Below are 8017 nucleotides of genomic sequence, written 5' to 3'. Positions count from 1 at the left end.
ATTCAGTTTTCTTCCTATTGACTTCAGTATCCTTTTCAGCAGCATTCACCTCAAGAGGTCCGATTTCAGATTCATACACCTTGTAATTGAAAGATTTTTCTTTAGTTTTAAGATCCACTATCCGCATATGAATTGTTTAAAAAATCTATACATACCGACACGTCAGGGGATGTTTCAGCTTCTTGGACATTGGTATCTCCAATTCCTCTACCAGTCTGCACATGTTTGTTGTTGGCTTTGACGAAGATTAAAATGTCACTTAGTAGCTCCGCCAAATTTTCGGTCATCGGTTGTCCACATAAGTTCTTTATCAACTTTTTTTATCACGGCACAACAACTCCAGTCCCTCTTCCATTTTAGCTTTAATTCTTCCCAGAATCATTGTAGATAACACTTCATCACCTTTATTCATTAGTCTAATCATATCTTCCACACTTTTGTCTTTGAATAAAAAGTTGAGTATTTCAACTTCAGATTTTTCCTGGGCAAGAATCTCTATCAACACTTTCAAATTATTTCCACTCATTTTCACAAAAATTTAACTTCTTCAGTTGTAGCGCACGAAATAGTGTTTACAGTGATTGTGACAGAATCGCATTCCGCGATGGGCTTTTATACTCCCATTCATCTATCGCGAAAATGCATTTTCCCACAGAATGGACAAACTTTGTCCAGACAAAAATCTCCAATTTCAATTGCACGTGGGATTAAAATTTCTTATTCCAAGAAAAAAGTCGCGATTGCGAAAATTCAGTGGTATCTTCAACGCTTAGCCCATGCAGAGGAAAAGTGTCCAATTTCATTCTCAGCAAAATGATGCTTTTCCAAGAAATTATTTCACAATTTTGCATTTTCTATAAGACTTTTATTGCACGTGTGCAAAGGATCATATTTCAAGTGGGAATGGAATTCACTTTTTCCAAGAAAAAGTCGCGATCGCGAAAAATTCAGCAGTGTCTTCGCGATAAGCTTAGTCCATGCAGAGGAAAAGTGTCCAATTTCATTCTTCGCAAAATGATGCTTTTCCAGGAAATTATTTCACAATATTGCATTTTCTATGAGATTTTTTATTGCACGTGTGCAAAGGATCATATTTCAGGTGGGAATGGAATTTTTTCCGAGAAAAGTTGCGATCGCGAAAATGCATTTTGATAGCGTCATCCAGACATGTTCGAAACATGTCCTAGTGCAGACAAAGAGGAAAAATCTCAAATTTCATTTTTTATCTGAACGGATGTTTTTCCAGGAATTTATTTCACAATTTTGCATTTTCTTATGCTGAAAAATCATATTTCAATTTCCCGTGGGATAATTTTTTAATCAATGCACTTCTTGCCAGTATATAATGCAATCGAACGTTTGAAAATTTTAATTATTCTACATTCAGCAATCAGAGTGTCAACAGTTACGTTTACTGTCATCTACTTGAAAATCTCATCGAAAATGGTAAGATTTTATTAATTTGATTTATTTGAAGATGATCAAAACTTATGTTTCTCTTTATATTTTTTTTACAGGATCTTCAGAAAATGTTCGATCAAGCTAGGAAGGAAGTCAAAATGCAGAAGGCAATTACTGCAAGCAGCCTGACCGAAGGAAGATATTATTATATCCAGGCAATAAGGATGGTGAATACAAAGTTCGGGAAAACCTACATTGCAGAGTTGGAGGAAAATATCAGTATTTGGCTCCCGAAATCATGGACAAAGCGGATGAACGGAGATGAACTGATAAAAGTTGCACCAGACGATATGTGGGAGCTGGCCTACCTTGGCAAAGATGCAGGAGGAAATTTCGTTAATTTGGATGTAAGAAAGAAGAGTAATTGATTTAATCTTTTTATGGTTTGACAAATAAAAGATTTTGTAGAATGTACACAATTTCTTTTCTTGGGAATCTTCTATGGGGTTGTTTTGCCCTTTTTGGTCGCATTTTCCGTTTTCACTTTCAAATTTCTTTAAAGATCATGATGGGAAAAAGTATAAATACTTCAGCCTCTATCCGAACTTTCATCATTTGATTATGCTCTTGAAAGAAGATGTTTAAATTTCGATTGCATTTCTCGATAATTCGGGCTGGCCCATCGGGGTGTGGGAAGACAACTTTTGCTCTCGATCTCTTGAGAAACTTGAGAGAGTACACTGATACGGACTTTGAGAACATTTATTGGTGTTTCTCTGAACAAGGGAGTGTTGGCAATTTACCAAAAATTCAAAATCTTAAAATTTGGCAAGGCATTCCCGATGAAATAGGTACCAATGATAAAAATGCAAAATTGGTGATTATTGATGATATGATGACTGACAAAAAATATGAGCAAAGAATTTGTGACATGTTTATCAAAGAATCACATCATCGAAACATTTCAATAATTTTTATTTGTCAAAATATTTTCTATCAATCGAGATTCTCGCGAACGATTTCTCTTTTAATGCAAAATATCTTGTGATCTTCAAAAATGTGCGTGATAAATCACAATTTTTTCCTCTCGCTCGTCAACTGCATCCAGAAAATCCTGGACATTTGTTGAACGTATATAAGGAGTGCACTGACCAACCTTTTGGTTTTCTTATAATTGACCTAAACCAGGACACACCAGATATTTTTAGATATCGATCCAATATTTTCAATAAATCTTTTTGCGAGTGTTTTGCTAATCCCGAATATCTATCCAAAAATGAAACAGAAGAAGAAGAAGGTAAATCACAGGAATTGTTTCAAGAGATTGAAGGAAAACAAGCATATTTTGTATGTGCTTAAAGATGCATCTCCAGCGTTGAGGAAATCTATTATCCAAAATTGTTCCCAATCAACTATCAAAGCTTTGCAAGAAATCGTACAAAATACTTTAAATGGAAATCTTCAAATTAAGCCTAAGCGTATTGGACCTCTGAAAAAGTATAAAAATGAGATCCGCAAAATTGCATGCTCAAAAACATCACAGTGCTCAAGGAGGAAATTACTAGTGCAGAGAGCATCAGGATTTTTACCAATCCTAATTTCAACTTTATTATCAGGAGCGATTGGAAAATTTTTGGGATCATAATGGATAGGAAGAAAAATTCTCTACAACGATACGTAGTAGTCACACCCGAGTTGTTTGATGAATTAAAGCCTTTCATAAATTTTGAGAAAAATTTGACATCTCTGGATCGTGAGATATATAAAATTCTCTCTAACAAAAAAATGAACAATGTTGAGAAATGGTACAGATACAGACATTCTCTTGCAAAGCAATCAGAATTGAAACGCAAAAAGCAAAATTTTCCTCGATATATCAATTTGCATCGTGAAAAGCAGAGAAAAATTTTACCAACATATTCAATGGGTACCCAAACAAGATACAATGGACCACCAACGTTGGACAAATCTACTACAACTGCGTTTGAAAATGATGATATGTTCATTGATGATGAAATTCAAGATATTGTTCAAGAAAATGAACTTTCTCAAAAAGAAGATTCTGTGATCAATTTAGGAGAGGAGGATATTTTCGAAACCACTAATCTTGTTGATGATGAACATTTTGATGGACTCCCGAGAAGTGCTCAACAAAAGCTTTAAAAAAAATTGTCGAAATATGAGCGAGATCCATCTCAAAGATCTAGCATTCCAGCATGTATAACAATTGAGGGTAATGAGGGAAATATATACAGTGTGCCTACAAATAAAGATGAGCCTGAGGAAACACCTGCTAGACCAAAGAGGGCCAGAAAAATTACACCACGTTCGCCGAAACGAATTCGAAGCTATATAAGGAAGATGCCACAAGGCTCTGGTCAATCTGAAATCAATTTTCCTGTGCAAAAGAAATTATCATGGACTCCAGTACCTTAGATGAGGAATATTTGAATTTAAACAGTAAAAACTTGTATGCCAGACCACAAAAACTGTTTGAAAATTTGAAAAATATTGTCAGCAAAAAAGACATAACAAATTATTTGCAAAAACAAGACGTCTATACTTTGCATCATCCTGTAATAAAGAATTATCCGAAAAATAAATATATAGTTACAAATATTAATGAGTTATGGGAAATTGATTTGGTTGATATGAGACAGTATAAAAAGCATAATGACAATTACTCTTTCATTCTAATCGTGATTGATGTATTTTCCAAATTTGCATTTGTGCGCCCACTTAAGAACAAATCTGCAGAAGAGGTTACTAAAGCTTTTGCCGATATTATTAAAAAGAGTGGGAAAATTCCTGAAAAAGTACAGTCTGACCATGGGAAACAATTTAAAAACTCAATTTTCAAAAGTTACTTAAAAAGCAAAAATATTCAGCAAAATTTTTCTTATAACCCATCAATTAAATGTGCCGTTGTGGAAAGATTCAACAGAACGTTTAAACAGAAAATGTTTAGATATTTTACACATAAAAAGACAGAGAGATATATTGATGTCAAGGGGTAATTCATAATCAATCAGATTGGCTCGGGTTCCCAAAAAAATGTATGTGTTCCCCGCGTTTCTGAATCAATTGATTTTTGTCTATAATAATTCTCATCATAGAACTATAGGAATGACACCTAACGATGTAACAGATGATGATGTTGCAAATTTAAATAAAAGATATAGATTTCAACATTTGGATTTTTTATCAACGTATTCAAAGAATGTAAATAACCTTCAAGTTGATATTTTGGTGAGAGTTTCAAAATCTAAACCATCATTTGACAGAGGTTTTCAGCAACATTGGACAGTCGAAAAATTTCACGTAGATAAAATTATTGATAAAAAACCCTTCCCCATATATATTTTGCGTGATTACAAAAATACTCCGATTTCTGGAAGATTTTATAAACAACAATTGCAAAAGGTGCAGATTAAAGATGGCCATCCTCCCATTGAAAAGATTATAAAAACGCGAGGATTGGGGAAAAATCTTCAGTTTTATGTTAAATTCAAAGGAGATGATACATCTCATTGGATAAATCAGGCCGATATTTTAAATCAATATGGCATCGAGCGACATGAAAAATGATTTTTACTTGACTCTGTTGAGCAATTCCTCTCACTCAGAGATATTTTCCTCATAACACACTGGCAAATTTTTACACCAAATTGCCAACAAAAATATTCTTGCCCGGTGAATGGATTGTTGGACTTGCTGAAATATCATTTAATGTGGCAGAATCATCTGGTGATAGGGAAAAACCTAAAACTGTAAAGCCAAAAACCATCACCATAATAAATAATCAGGGAGCGAGAAAGCCGATAACAATTCCCATTTACACACCACAAACACCTCTAAGAAGTCTTCTCTACTTGGTGACAAATGCTTATAATCATAATTCTGCAATGGACAATCCAACTGTGGGATCTTCTTTCGAGGCATTCAACATTGAAATGAAACTCGAGCAGCTTATTGAGGAATGCACAAAGTGTACATATGACACTGCGCACGAGGAGATGAATGAAAATAGTGGAAATGCCAAACTCGCAGCTCTTCTAAGACCAAAACAACAATGCGAGCCAGCTGATATAATTGTAAAACAATCTTTTGATGAGGTGTCTGAACCTTTGACCACAATCAGCATGTATTTGAATGACACAATGTTTGATATTCCACTGTACAGAGATAATTATGAATTTATTGATGATCTTATGAAAACAATATTTGAATCTGTTCCACAATCTGCACGCAACAAAGATGAACTTTTAAAAATTTTATAACATTCAAAATTACATCCAATCATACATGATGTGAACAAGGATGATTTTGTTTCATCAGTTTTGCATCCATCAATTTCTCCAGTCCCATTCACAACAAGCCACACCAGGGACTTAATGTTTGTGTACACTGATATAATTCGGCCTCAACTTGTGAGCAATACTTTTGCAAGATGCCTAAGGACCATACTTTTAATTCAGAACAATGAAGCTTATAAGTCGTTTGAGCGAATTCAATATTTTCCTGTAGAAAAAAAATGATTTTGATACAATTGAAATTTTAATTACATCACAAAATGGAAAACCCTACAATTTTCAAGCCAGCTCAACACCAACAATGTTAGTACTTCATTTTAAGAGAAATAAATGATGTTATGAAAAGATATAAATACTCCTGTTATTATTGATTTCTTCACTATCTCAAAGATGGCTAACCTATACACTTCATATTATATGAGACAAATTGGCCGTGGAGAAATTGGAAATGTTTATGTTCCTGATTTCTATGGCGTACAAAGAGGTCGAGGACTGGGTTCAGTTCTTGGGGGCCTAATTCGATTCTTAAAACCACTTTTTATTAGAGGATTGTCTGCATTGAAAACACAAGCTGCAAAAACAGGAGCTGAAATTTTAACAGATATTGGTACAAAACCCCTTAAAGATATTCTTCTGGAGCGGGGTAGAGAAGCTCGAGATGATTTAAGACAAAAAGCTATTAAAAAATTCAAAACTATGACTGGAGGAGGTATATATACGAGTCTACAGAGAGGATCCTCTATTCCCTCATCATCCTTAGTGAGGTCCAGATCGAAGAAAAGGAATAAAGCCAAAAATATTCTTAACAAAATTCAGGAAAAAATTATTAAAAAGAGATCAAAGCTCAAAAAGGTCAAAGCTAAGCAAAATAAAAAACCTAGAGTCTTGGATATTTTTTCATAATGGCACAATATACAGAATGCATGAAGAGCGAACTGGACATTTTTTTATCTCCACCCTTGCAAACATCTATTCTCCGAGCCGATGAAATCCCTTATCAACCCCTTGCCAGTCTAGATAATACATCAGTGATTGAATTTTATTCTGTATCCAATGGAGATTGCTATCGTGATCTATCTTCAATCTACGTGAAATTTAAAATTCAACTCTTAAATGAAAATGGAGAAAGATACACAGATGAGGATATTGATCAACCAGGAATTGTAAACAACATCCTCCATTCACTCATTCGATCGGTGTCTGTTTCACTGAATGGAAGGATCATTTCCCAGAGTGAAGGAGATTATCATTACAGGAGCTATTTTGAGACACTTTTGTCTTATGGACAAGATGCCAAGAATACTTTCCTACGCAACTCGGGATGGATAAAAGATTAATCAAAAAGAAATAATTTTATTAAAAATAGTAAAATAATTGAGGTTTTGGGTCGGCTGCATTGTGATATGTTCAATCAGCCATTATTCTTAATTAACAATGTAGACCTAAGGATTATTATTACTCTTGAGAAATCATCTTTCTTTCTTCTTTGCAATGATAATCATAATCCACAATTTCGCATACACGATGCAACAATGTATATGAAACAGATAACTTTAAACCCAAATATTCTTCTTGCCCATAATAAAGTGCTTGAACACAAGAATGCAGAATATCATTATAAAAAAGTTGAAATTAAGACACTCACTGTCCCCGCAGGGTCTAATTCCATAAATTTGGACAATATACTTCATGGAATTTTGCCTCGCCGAGTAATTTTTGCCATGGTTGACAATTCTGCATATAATGGGCAAAAATCTCAAGATCCATTTAATTTTCAGCATTATAATATCTCAGATTTCGCCCTACTTGTAAATGGCACACCATATCCGATTAATCCTCTTCAAATGAATTTTCCTAAAGATCAATATGCAAAAGCATACCAGACTCTCTTTACAGGAACAGGCATTCACTATGATGACAAAGGGCATGACATCACTTACGAAGAATTTAAAAATGGATTTTTCATCTTGGCATATGATCTGAACCCTGATGCTCATTCAGGTGGATGCCTTTCTCTGTTAGATCAGGGCTCTATTCGCATAGAAGCTCGTTTTTCTGAGACAATTCCAAAAACTATTACTTGCATCGTGTATGCGGAATATGATGCGAAGTTGGAAATTGATAAAAATAGGAATATCATTTTGTCATAAACTAATATGCATTAGATAATTTTTTTGTATGCCAATACCCAATCCGCAAAAAATTACTCTGACTCAAAAATGACTGGTTAATAAATGGTCAAAAAAATTACTCCTAATTGGAATCTTAAGAATTAGTCATATTCGCGTCGAATTTTGGTTACA

This window comes from Phlebotomus papatasi, chromosome 4 (assembly GCF_024763615.1).
Source record: "Phlebotomus papatasi isolate M1 chromosome 4, Ppap_2.1, whole genome shotgun sequence".
NCBI lineage: Eukaryota > Metazoa > Arthropoda > Insecta > Diptera > Psychodidae > Phlebotomus > Phlebotomus papatasi.
Note: the sequence above shows the minus strand (reverse complement) of the source record.